The sequence below is a fragment of the Glycine soja genome, chromosome 5 (genome assembly GCF_004193775.1).
Source record: "Glycine soja cultivar W05 chromosome 5, ASM419377v2, whole genome shotgun sequence".
Taxonomy (NCBI): domain Eukaryota; kingdom Viridiplantae; phylum Streptophyta; class Magnoliopsida; order Fabales; family Fabaceae; genus Glycine; species Glycine soja.
In genome coordinates, this window is record NC_041006.1 from 31,855,676 (window position 1) to 31,869,346 (window position 13,671).

Sequence of the window (13,671 nt, forward strand, 5' to 3'; positions counted from 1 at the left end):
TCTATCTTTACCTATTTTCAAGACGATCCATAAGTCAGATTAATATCAACAATGGTCTAATAATTTCAGTATGTCACCTTGTTTCTTGTGGAATCCAATTATTTTAAGAACTTGATTAATCTCAGATTCAAGTCAATTTAAGTCTCCTTAGTCATTGCTCAAACAGTCAAACTTTTTTTTCACTATCTGCTCGTAAGTCTTCAGAGCTAAATTGTAACAAAAACAACTTTGGTCTAAATTTGTGTTCTTCTGTCAATTTGTTCTGGCAGGTGCTACATCCAGTTACATGAGGTTCTTTCCCTACATAAAGAAGAATTATGATTATGGAGTTTGTGACACCTTCTACCTCATACATATATGTACTAATAAAAGGAAAAGAAAATCATAATTAATTAAAAGTTTTTAAAACACATTAAAAAAAATCATTTCAACAGGATAAAAGGTTCACATTCACTTCTTTTTACATCATATTCGAACTTGTCCAAATAAATAATAAAGTCATATCGGCTCAAATAAGGTTGTCTAAGACTTCATACAATTAATATAGAAACCTATACCCCAATATCACATCCTATCAGAGCATTGTGTCCCGACGTCCTTCAGCACAAGGTTTCTTAAAGCAATTCACCTAGTCATCTACTCCCCCAAACACAAAGTTCAAGATCATCACAGGATCCAAACACAAACAACACACAGGGAATGAGTTATCACATTCCTAACTAATGGAGAGAAACAAGATAACATGTAGGTATAAATATCATATAAACAAAATAATACTTACTTAAACATAGCTCACGTCATTTCACCATTTTGTCGCCCAACATCACATCACAACATAACACATCTCATTCATTTTCACAACATTCACGTACTCAAGGATCAAAACATAATATCACCAAGTCAATCAATATCGATCAATACACAAGCGTTATGCAACATATACACTAAGACTTAATACTATATGCAATGTGGTATCATGTTAGTGAAAAACCTCGTCGGGCGCCTAGGAGTACATGACAAGAAAAACCCCACACTAGTAAGTTAAGTCACTTTCACTAGCTAAAATCATAAGATGACTAGTCAGGGTCACGCTGTTTTGCGAAAATGCTCCAACCATGTGAGATTGACACAGGCTTAAAGGAGTACTCAAACTGGGTGTATTTACCCCCAAGGCCTACACTCCGAAGAGTCCGTCAGGGCCTCTCCCTCCTGATTCAGGTTCAACCTAGAAAACATTTTAGCACACAGACTCTATCTATGAACTGTACAAAACACATGACTCCTCAATTGTTCTCAAAATAGTTTTATCTCGTTGCGCTTGTGATTAAACTCGTTGGGTCCCCATAGTGATTCCCATCACAATACTCATCGCGCATTAACTCGTCGCTCTTAAAGGGTCTTAACATTAACTCGTCGCCCTTAAAGGATCTTATAGTCATGTGATTGTACAATTCATAGCTCACAACTCAATGCACACAACATCTCAATGCACACATATATTACGAGTCAATACATACTCAATTATTACATATGTTCAGTCTTAATCATAATGGTATAATTACAAAGTATCATGTTATCACATCCCATGAATCATATACACTTTACCTATAAACTATGCAATACACACAACTAATTAATTATTTTCAAAATAATTTTAACTCGACGGGTTCCCACGGTGGATCCCATCATAATACTCGTTGCCCTTAAAGGGTCTTACAATTGTGTAATTGCACAGTTCATAGCTCACAACTCAATACACACATCTCAATACACATGTATTTCACCATTCATCACAGGCTCAATTTATCGCATACTCACAATTTGAATCACCATTTCATAAATCTCAATATAACAATTTATACAAAAGGTTTATCATAATGTGGGGATTAAAACCCCTCAAATAATTTCACATAATTATATTAAAATCATAGGTCAAAACATAAAAACATCAAGAGCACTCAAGTTTATCAATCAGTTCTCTTCAGAACATCAATTGGTACGTAAAACATAACAATATTGTATTTATAATCGTAAAGGAAAAAATATAATTCAATAAACATCCCAAAATAAACCTCAATTTAATCCTCTAAGGATCCCTATACATGTTCATTCTAACACTAAATTGCGATAAACTTATCTCTTACCTATAAGCGGGCTCACGTATGTTCCGACAGCGATAGCGGAATCTCTAGAAATTTCTTGAGATTCCTCAAGTTTTTTCTCTGATTGCTCTGATAGGGTTCTCAAACATTAGAGAGAAGGAGAAGGGATTGAAGCCTCCATTTGTATTGTCTTTGAGTGATTTCATTTTATCTCTCCATGAATATTATCTCACAAATTCCAACGATGAAGGTGTGCGAAATTGAATCCCAAACCAAATATCAAAATTTCACGACAATCCAACGGTTTACGAGTTTTGGATCATAATTTTACCAAGACAGTTATAGGTTTCTACGGGAAAGAAAAAGTTACAATGCGAAGAGTATTTCTATCAGCCCAACATCTTTTTGTAATTCCCAATGGTGAGAATGTTTAGAAATGAGTTCCAAACCTGGTGCTCAAATTTCACAATGATCCAACGGTGAATAAGTCAGAGATCATCATTTTTCTGGGATAGATTTGGTGGTATGTAGGAAAAGAGAGGGTTTTGGGAGGAAGAGAAGGGAAAACGAAATTGAGAGAAAGAGAAGGCATTGTCAGTGTGAAAACTAACCTAACACGTCTCTATTTATAGCTAGGGTACTTACAACTTATTATTTACTCTATTTATTTATTTTTATTATTTTATAAAAAGAAACTCTATTTTATTCTCTATCAAATGACACTACTAAAAAATCATTTTTTTACGACATACGTTCTACGGAGGTTCCCTAGAACCGTCTTAGAATGTGCTTCGGTGAAATTTTTGTAATTAAGGCGAAAGTAAGTACGACAGTCTTCAGCACTCGTCTTTGTAGTTACGGCGCGTTGGCTTTTTCATAATTTCACCTTTCTTCTACGACGGGTGTGATTAGTAAACCGCCTTTGTAATGTTATCGATAAACATACAAAGACAGTCTTGTCTCGAGAACCGTCCTTGTAATGTTAATGACTGCACGTGCCACACACGTGATTGTTGTTTCGTGTTCTTTTGCATTCGCAGCTGCCCGCTGAGACGACATCTTCGAAATCTCCCATCAACGTGTGTGCGCCCTAGCAGCCCCTTGCTCTCCTGTGGCATCTCTTCTTCCTTTTGCCATGCTCTGCGCTCCGAGAGGTTTGTGCATTGTTTCATCTTCTGCCTGAGCTCCCATGAGGTGTTGAAGGAAAACAATGTTGCTGATGTAAGTTACGTTACCACTCACAAAGGTCTTTCCGATGTCAGCTTGAAGTCAAATACCCCTTTTATTTCTGTTCCCCTTTACAAAAATGCTTACTTTTTTAACTTTGGAAATTACCCAGATAACGTGGTTGGCCAATTTCACCTTCTGGGAAAAGCTTCACCTCAGCCTCAACAATGTCACTTCACTTGAGGTACTTATCCTTTTTTAAAAAAAAAATCATTTCGATTTTTAAAGGTATAATCATTGGCTTTTGTGATTGATTTCATTTGCATTCTGCTACAGTAGGGGTTGAGAGGATTTGTTAATTTACAAGTAGTTATCTGTAGTAGAAAACAAATTAGAAAGCTTGGAAGGAATTGCAGGACTTACTAAGCTCACTATAAGTACCTTTGGGTTTTATTTTGTTAGTTTTTAGTTCTAGTTTAACTGTTAATCCAAACCTATTTTTAGAGCTATATTGTTGTTAATTCTGTGTGGTGTTGGATTCATGTCATTATCATATCATGCAAGTCTATTTGATTTCTCACTTTCCCATTTCATGTCATGTTTGTGTTTAAGCAAAGAGTGTGGTGTGCATTTGTGTAATAAACACATATTATGAGCAACGAAACAACTTTTGAATTGTAGAAACTGTGTTTATTGTTGTATTGTGTAATGTGATATATGCAATATGAATGATAGTTAAAACCATTGGTACAATGTACAAACAGTCTTTGATCGTAGCAGGCAATTTGGAACCTCAGTTGTTATTCTAAAAAAAATGGAGTAAATAAAAGATCTAGAAATCCACTAGACCCCACAAACAAATGAGAGAAGGGAAAAACAATGCTTAATTGCTTCTTATCAGAATAATTCATTATTTATTAAAACGAAAGTAATCAAATCACCTGCTGTAATAAGAAATTGAATGATTAGAATACAAATAATGGTTTCCTCATTGCTATTTTTTTCTTCTTCAAATTTCCAAATCTATAAAATTTATTCTGGCAGTATATTATATAGGTATAGCTCCTGTTAAGGTGTGATGAAGTTGGAAATTGTCTAAAATGAGTTCACTGCCTTCATGGCTTTGAATCATGGCTCCTTAGGCTAGAACTTGAGTGTAGCATAGAGCTTCATGTAATCCTCAAATACAAATTTTGGATACACTTGTTTTGTATCCTCTGCCTTTTGCTCCAACAATGCTGGTGCAGGATAGATAATTAAGAGCATCACTGGCAAGATTGTAGAATGAGGCTACGGACATTCTGGTCCCATTCGTTTGGGCAATCACATGATGCTCCACACTCTTGTATCTCTCATTGGTAATTACCTATGATATTATACCAAAATCTTGAATGAGAATTACTATAAGTACCGTGTTATGCTTTAAGGACATAACCATTATTGAAAGAAAAAGGTACATACCTCAATTTGGTCACCAATGTTAACAACAATGGAAGTAGCATCAATAATTCATCTAAGGCTAAATAGTGTATCTAGGTTAATAGGACACCCACTAAGTTAAGCTTTCCTTCATATGAAATTGACCCAATAACCTTGAAAACTTGTAAACAATTTGATTGATAATTATATAACACTCAATCTTGAAGCATATGTAAGTAGTTTGTTCCCTCAACTCTCCACTCCCATCTTACCTTTGCTTTCCCATAATTAAACATCCATCATCTCACTATCTCTATTTAATCTTTCTTTATTTTTATTCCTTTTCAGTTAAATTGTTTTTTAATATCAGAACAACAAAACCTCATTGCTCTCTCTTTACCTTCTATTAGTGGTGTTTAAGTCGACCATGAGAAAAAACATGAGACTTGTTTTGTCTTCTCATAATTAACCACACCAAGAGAAGCAACAAACAAGGGAAAAAAATACTACATATCATACATGTCTCCAATTCCAAAGCAGTTTATAAGTGATATTAGAAACAAGCCACTTTTTTCACTTCATCTTGAAACTTGAGAGAGGTTATGTGTGATACTCTTTTACTGTCATCCCTGTACTGAACTGTTGCTTGTCTTCTTGCTTTGGTTTTTCTACTTTTCTCCTTGTCTTTAGTCTGTTTCTTGGTTTCTAGACAAGTTTTGAATCATTGGAAAGACTACATGTTTCACTGGAAATCCTACCTTCAAACTTTCCATCAACCCATCTTTGCTCTAGTTTTTGCCTTGTTTATCCCACATCCAAATTCTATAGTGATTTTCCTCTCTAAATTATTTACAAGTAATTCTTCTTTCCTTCATAGCTAGAATTGGCATTGAAGAAAAATGAAACAACTATCTGCATGCAAATTCTGACTTCGGATATGCACAAGTTGTTATTCTTCAGTATGTTATATTTTGGATTCTTTCTGTTGTGTCATAACAATAACATGGAATTGGCCTTTGGAATGGAACCTGAAAGATGATTCCTGGCCAAAAATAGATTTTCTAAGCTGAGACAATTGCTGAATGAGCTTGGGAATCCACCAAAGAATTGGTTGCTAGAAAAGAAGATGAAGGAAATAGTAATCAATGTTCGTATTTTCGGTATTGGTCCACTGAAAAATTTCATAGACAGGTCCAAAACTAGTAGGTATTCTCCCCACAAGTTTGTTTTTTTGACAAATCAATGTGGTTTAACTTCAGGAGATTACTAAGGGAGTTTGGAATTCCTCCTGATATCTCATTTCCAGCCAGAGATAGCTCTTGTAGTTCCTCTAACTGGCCTAACTCATTTGGGATATGTTCAATGATTCAATTGTAACTTAAGTTTAACAACTTCAAGCCAAATAGACGACCAATGGAGGAGGGTATGCTTCCATTAAAATGATTATGTCCCATGTATAATTTTGTGACATCCTTGGAGAGATTGCCTATGTTTTCAGGAATTACACCTTCCAGCATGTTGCCATCAAATGCCAGAAAGTTCGGGTGACTGTTGTTTGTCAAAGAAGTAATGAAGTCTACACCTCTCACACCAAAACTCATTATCCTGTTATAGCAACAGTAATACATGTGAATAAATGGGAGATAAGTAGCCTCACTGATTAAAGCCACAAAATTATGTTCGTTAATGATAGAGAATAAAATGTAAGGATCATCAAGGATTGAATGATACACGTTTCTCACATGTCCACCGAAATAAATATCCATGATGCATAGTATGCCATAGCTGATACCTGAAACCAAATAAGCTACATAAGTCATTAACTCCAAATTATATCATCTATAATGTAAACCTTATATCTGCTATGTCATTTGAATCAACATTGCATAATGTAAACCTTCTGTCAATTTTGCATGGCTTGAATGGTTTTCCATCATTTGAAAAATGCTTAATAGCTTCAATTTTTCCTGCCTTTGTATTGTTTTAGTTCTTGTTTTGAGTGTTTCCCCATTCATGGTACAGATTATATCACCTATTGCAGAACTACATAATTTGTGTACCATTTAACTGCATCCCCATACTCGTTGACTAACAAATTATAGAGATTCTTCGGCTAACAGTTTGGTTGGGATTTCCATTTTGTTAGTTGCCAAAGTTTGACAGCAAAGGGAATAAGAGGTACTTCGAAGTTTTAACCATTATTTTAGCCTTTTCTATATGAATGGTATAAGTTATTAATTACAATGTATTTGTTATGTGTATGTGTATGTGCTACTATGAAGTAGTTATACCTAGGGATATCATTTTCCACCGTGTGCAAAATTACAACATTACTAACAAATCGCACCCATGCTGGCTGCTACATATAAGACATATATATAGGTATACTTTTAAGCGAACAAGTTAGGAAAGCCTAACATAATATATTTTTGAACAGTCTTCCCATAATGACAGACACAGACATAGACTTAGATTAAAACGATTTCAAGAGTACGAAAGCATTAAACAATAGAAACATGGGAAATAATAATGTAGGGTTTATGGCTTATGTGTGTTTTTATTTGCTGCACTATTCATGCCTTATGTGTGTTTATATTTTTTTGTTCATGATTTGGTTTTTATGGTACATGTTGTATATATATAATACAAATAATACTACTATGTAACTTAATCTGAGTTTTATTTGGATTCTAAGTTTGTTGTTCATATATTACTATCATTTTAGATTACAAAAATGTGTGCATTTCAAGTGAACCCTAGTTTTCCATTTGAGATTCCATACCATGATTATTACGGATAGTTTGGATTAGTCGTGGTATGGAATCTTGAATTATCCGTTTGGACAATTTGGGGTATCACGATACAAACTGATCGACGGCGAATGCAGTGATGTTGTAGGCACAAATAACAATCGTCCTACAAAGGTTTGTTGGTACCTTCCAATCATACCAAGGTTTAAGCGTCTGTTTGCTACCGCACACGATGCTTCAAACCTTACATGGCATGCAGTTGGCAGAAAAAATGATGGCTTACTTCGACATCCTGCTGATTCTCCTCAATGGAAGACAATTGATCACTTGTATCCTAAATTTGGAGCAGAACCAAGAAACCTACATCTTGCTTTTGCTTCGGATGGCATGAATCTATTTGGTAACTTGAGTACTAGTCACAGTTCATGACCTGTTTTGCTAATAATTTACAACTTTCCTCCTTGGTTGTGCATGAAGCGCAAATACATCATGTTGTGTATGATGATAGCCGGTCCAAGACATCCAGGAATGATATTGATGTGTATTTAAGTTCGTTGATTGAAGACTTGCGCAAGTTGTGGGTAGATGGGGTTAATGTGTATGATGCTCATGTTGGAAACACGTTTTTGTTGCGTGCGATGATATTCTGCACAGTTAATGACTTTCCCACTTATGGGAATTTGAGCGGATATAGTGTCAAGGGTCACCACGCATGTCCATTCTGTGAGAAAAACACTAGTTTCATCCAACTTAAACATAAGAAGAAGACAGTATATACAAGGCACCAGAGATTTTTGAAACATTATCACCCATATCGCCGATTGAAGAAAGCATTTAATGGAAAGAATGAGACTGAAGGTGCCCCGGAACCGTTAGCTGGACATGAAGTGTATGATCGGGTGAAAGACATCATAAATGTTTTTGGTAAGGCACGAAGAAAGGATGCTACTGACAATAACATTTGGAAGAAAATGTCAAGTTTTCTTTGATCTTCCTTATTGGACCAATCTACATGTTCGACATTGTCTGGAAATAATGCATGTGGAGAAAAATATGTGTGATAGTTTAATTGGAACCCTTCTTAACATCAAAGGCAAGACAAAGGATGGAATCAAATGTCGTCAGGATTTGGTTGAGATGGATATACGACACCAGTTGCATCTACAGCCTCAGGGTCGCCGAACGTATTTGCCCCCTGCATGTTACACAATGTCAACTAAGGAGAAAAAATATTTTTGTCATTGTCTGAAAAATGTTAAAGTCCCACAAGGATACTCTTCCAATATCAAGAGCCTTGTGTCAGTTACTGATTTGAAGTTGGTTGGGTTGAAATCTCATGATTGTCACGTGTTAATGTAGCAACTCCTGCTAGTGGCCGTTCGTGGTATCTTGCCAGAAAAAGTTAGGGTCGCCATAACCTGTTTGTGTTTTTTCTTTAATGCTATTTGTTGCAAGGTTATCAACCCAAAACATTTGGATGATTTGGAGAATCAGGCAACCATTATCCTGTGTGAATTAGAGATGTATTTTCCCCATCATTTTTTGACATCATGATTCACTTAATTGTTCATCTAGTACGAGAGATTCGGTTGTGTGGGCCGGTGTTTTTATGTTGGATGTATCCTGTTGAACATTACATGAAGGTGTTGAAAGGATATACAAAAAATCGATATCGACCAAAGGCTAGTACTGTTGAAAGATACGTTGTTGAGGAAGCTATTGAATTTTGTTCAGAATATATAAACATGGCTACACCAGTGGGAGTTCCTCAAAGTCGTCATGAGTTGTCTACTGAAGGTCGAGGCACATGAGGTTTCAATGTTGTAAGCATGGATCGACAACAACTATCACAAGCTCATTTATACGTTTTACACAAACAGCAGAGGTCATCCTATACATAGATGCTCACAAAGAACATGTCATCGGTATCCATCCAAAAATGAACATGATGAGGTTGTTGCAAGAGCACAACAGAACTTTCATCCAGTGGTTTAGACAAACAATTTTCGCCGATGACAAGGCTTCTAACACATTAAGATTGCTAGCTGTGGGTCCAAATTTCAATGTTCCTACTTGGAAGGGATATGATATCAATTATTATTCTTTCTACACAAAGTCCCAGGATGATAGAAGTAGTGTTCAGAATAGTGGGGTGACTGGTGATGGTCAATCGGATCACTTTTGTAGTGCTTTAGATAACAATCTAATTCAAGCATGCATGGCTTACTATGGAGTAATTGAAGAAATTTGGGAGCTTGATTACGGTGAATTTAGAGTACCTCTCTTCAAGTGTTAGTGGGTCAATGGAAATACTAGTGTGCGTCAAGACAAAATGGGATTCACCTTAGTAGACCTTTCTAAGGTAGGTTACAAGGACGACCCATTCATTATGGCAGCGCAAGCGAGGCAGGTGTTTTATGTAAAAGATCCCAGCGACTGTAGATGGTCAGTGGTTTTGCAAGGTAGAACAATTTCTATCAGTGACCATATTGGTGGTTCAACAGTTGATGTCAGTGACATACTGCCTTTCTCGATAGACATGTCTATGATTAATGATGAACAACCACAAGATGATGTATATGCTAATCTGACTGATCATGAGGATGGCTTATGGGAGAACTTTCCTTTGTAACTGCATAAGAAATAAGTATGATATATACGTATTCCATGTGTTTTAAATATAATGCATGAGTTTATAATTCAATTTACAACTTATTGCTCCATACATTACTGATTTTGTGCTAACTTAATTTGTTTCCCTTTCGCAGGCTAATGGCAACACCCCCTAGGTCCCCGCCAAATTCAGATAATCCTCCTAAGGTAACTTCAAAGAGGACTAGACAATCCACAAGGCTTAGAAGCCTGACAACTAGAAGCTTAGATCATCCATGCCCAGTTGTTAATGTCAATCCTGATACTGGGAGAGGATCTGGTCCCCACAAAGACAAATTTCACAGTTACCTAGGGGTGGTGGCAAGAGAAAAAATACCAATTGTCCACTCCAATTGGAATCTTGTCTCGGACAATCTAAAGAACCTAATTTAGGAAGACATTTTGGTAAGTCCTTTTAATACGGTGTATCTTTATCATTGTCTTTATAACACATTTTTAAATCACTAATTAAGTTGGTGTTATTTAACACATTTGTTGTATAGCAGAAATTTGACATCCCTGAACGTGACAATGCGAAAAAAAAAGGTCATGTCTATAGTGGCAACTAGATGGAGGCAATTTAAGTCTTCGTTGACATCTAAATTTGTCTATACTGACAATAAGGGTCAACAAATAAGTGATCCTACAGTGAAGTATGGTATTGATCCAGCCACCTGGGCGAAATTTGCAAAAAGTTGCCAAACCCCTAATTGGCAGGTTTGTGATTTTTTGTTATATTGGAAAATGGGTTCATACGTATATTTGTTGTATTGTAATGTAACATAATTTCTTGGTTGTGTTTGTAAGGGAATAAGCAAGAAGGCGCAGGAAATACATAAATACAATGATTGCCCCCACTTACTGTCTCGAGGGGGTTATGATCTTCTTGACAAGAAACTCATGGAAGAGAAGAGGAAGCATCACGAACATCTACCTGAGTATACTAAAAATCCATCACTCAACGTCGACCCTCCATCTCCAGTTTTGAGACAGTTGAAGTGGGAGATGGCCCGCACAAAGCGTTATGGGCAAATGACCTCTGCAGCGGCAAAAGAAATATTAGACAAAATTGTGAGTTAATGTGTTATGCGTTTACAGTCGTTGTCTTCCTAATTTTGGCATAACAATGAACTCTGCTTTTCCATTTCTTCAATGGTTGCCCCTGTATACAAGATTCTTTAAAGGAGCAGGCAACACAGAGGAGCTTTGTTCCGCATGGGTGTGAGGACATTCTTGACACGACTATAGGCCGACCTGAGCATCCAGGTCGCGTTCGTGTCGCAGGCACGGGTGTGACAATCAGCCAATACTTTGGCCAAGCATCACGTGCCTCGATCACTTCGTCGCCATCAATCACTCAAAAACAATTGGCTGACATCATTGGTGGGATTAAGGATGAGATACGTAAAGAAGTAGAAGAAGAACATAAGCAACAACAGGAGGCTTGGAGGAAGGCTGTTGAAGAGGACCACAGACGCAATTTGGACATCACGAAGCAAGAGTTAACACAAGCAATTAAAGTTGAGTTATCTCATATGGCATCACATCATTCAACACCCATTGAGCCCCCCTGAAATATAGGTTTTAGGTGCGCGTGTGAGCACAAAGGGGAGTTGCGCTGAACCAGAGGGAAAAGGATTGCCTAAAGACCCTTCTGATGTTAGTGTGGATCTCATCGGGTTGTATGTGGTCAATGATCAAAGTACTATGCTAGTGGCCTTAGGAAAGATGTACGACAACTCATCCACCATACACACCACTCCTTATGCAGATGACGTGAGTAGGGTAAGTGTGGTCACAGTTTACCACGGTGATGCTCAGGTCCCTCTTCCTACGTCAGAGGTGACATTTGTCAGCCAGGCCGTTGGCACATTCATTGGATGGCCAACACATCTAGTGAAAAAAGTGTCTTATGAGGTTAATTCTTTTCCCTTTTAATTCCCTTGGATTGCTTCTCATTATGAATTATATGTACACTAATTTTTATTTGAACTAACAATGTCGAACTGACAGAAGGCTCCCCGAAAGTTGGTCGAAAACCCTAACAGAGGCACTGGAGGTGTTGTAGTTGATCCCTTGGGAGAATTGGTCAAGAACCTGTTTGTTATTTATCAAAAGCCATTTGAGTTGTTGTGGGATGGGGCGAAGTTTGGGATTCCTAATTCGAAAGATGGCTTTTTCATCACACATGCAAATGTAACTGAAATCATTTTAGGTGACAAATGTTTAAACATATCTATGCTACAATTGTGGATGATGTAAGCAAATAATATCTTCTAATCTAACAACTAATTAATTGTGCATAGTTTCGTTGCTTAACAATATTATTTACCGTGGTTTTTTTGAAGGTTTTTAAATGATTGGAGTACAAGCATAGGTTTTGCTCCGGTATTCGATTTCCTTAAGCCGCAGTCTATACACCGACCAAAGGACAAACGTGAAGAATGTGAACAATACATAGAAACATGGGTGAAGGAATCACATAGAGAGGTGTACTTAGGACCTTACTTGAACAAGTAAGTAAAGTAATCTCACTGTTGTGCCAATTTTCATTTAAAAATTGGTTAACTTGAAAATGTTGACTTCAGTGGACATTGGCAACTTCTTCTTCTGTGTCCATAAGAGAATACTGTTGTCTGGTTTTGTTCCCTACGGAAAAAGCCTGATGTTCACCTTAAGGTTGTAATTAATAGGTAATTGGGAACTTTAGAAAATTTAAACACATTTTCCACTCCTAGTTTAGGGAAAAAATGTTATATGTTACATACTTTGTTGTTTTGTTTGAAATTAGTGCAATGAAGAAAATAGCAATAACTGTCCAAGTCAAGCCAGATGGACCTACACCTCGATGGATAGAAGCAAAGGTATGTGTTTATTTCATTAATACGTATTACTCAATAGCAGTATGTCTAACAAAAAATGAGCAAGCTTAATTAGGTATTTTGATGTTGCATTTAGAGTCATGTACAATCAGGAGCCTGTGAGTATGGATATTACGTCATGCATTGGATATGGTGCATAGTCAGTGGCGGTTTGAAGAATGAATGGAACAAGGTATGCATACTATTACAATAAGTAAGGACTTTGATGGTATCAAATCCTACCTCAATGGTTGATGTAGTTAACCAATTTCATTTTTAAAAACTTTTAGTGGTTTTCAGATGGAACACCATTAGACAATGACACCATGACGACACTTCGCAAGAAATGGGCAGCCTATTTTCTAGAAGTTCCAAAGATGGATGTTACACAAATTTAGATGACATAAGCACATTAATGTTTGCAACTAAACATTTTTCATTGTTTTTGTGTGATGAATAATTATTGTCAGCACATTTAGTTGAACATTATTATATGACTGTGTGTTACTTAATTATTTACCTCAGGTCAGCTTTTTGCAATTTTTCCCACTTGCGATTTGTACTTATCCCCATAGGATAGGTGTTTTTGTAGTGCCACAATAATTGACTACAGGTCAGGTCGATGAACATAGCTTGGTACAAAATATATTATTGTTATTTCAGTGACATAGGTGTGTGAAAAGTAGGTTGCTACACAGCAGCAACGCACATGTCTAGCTA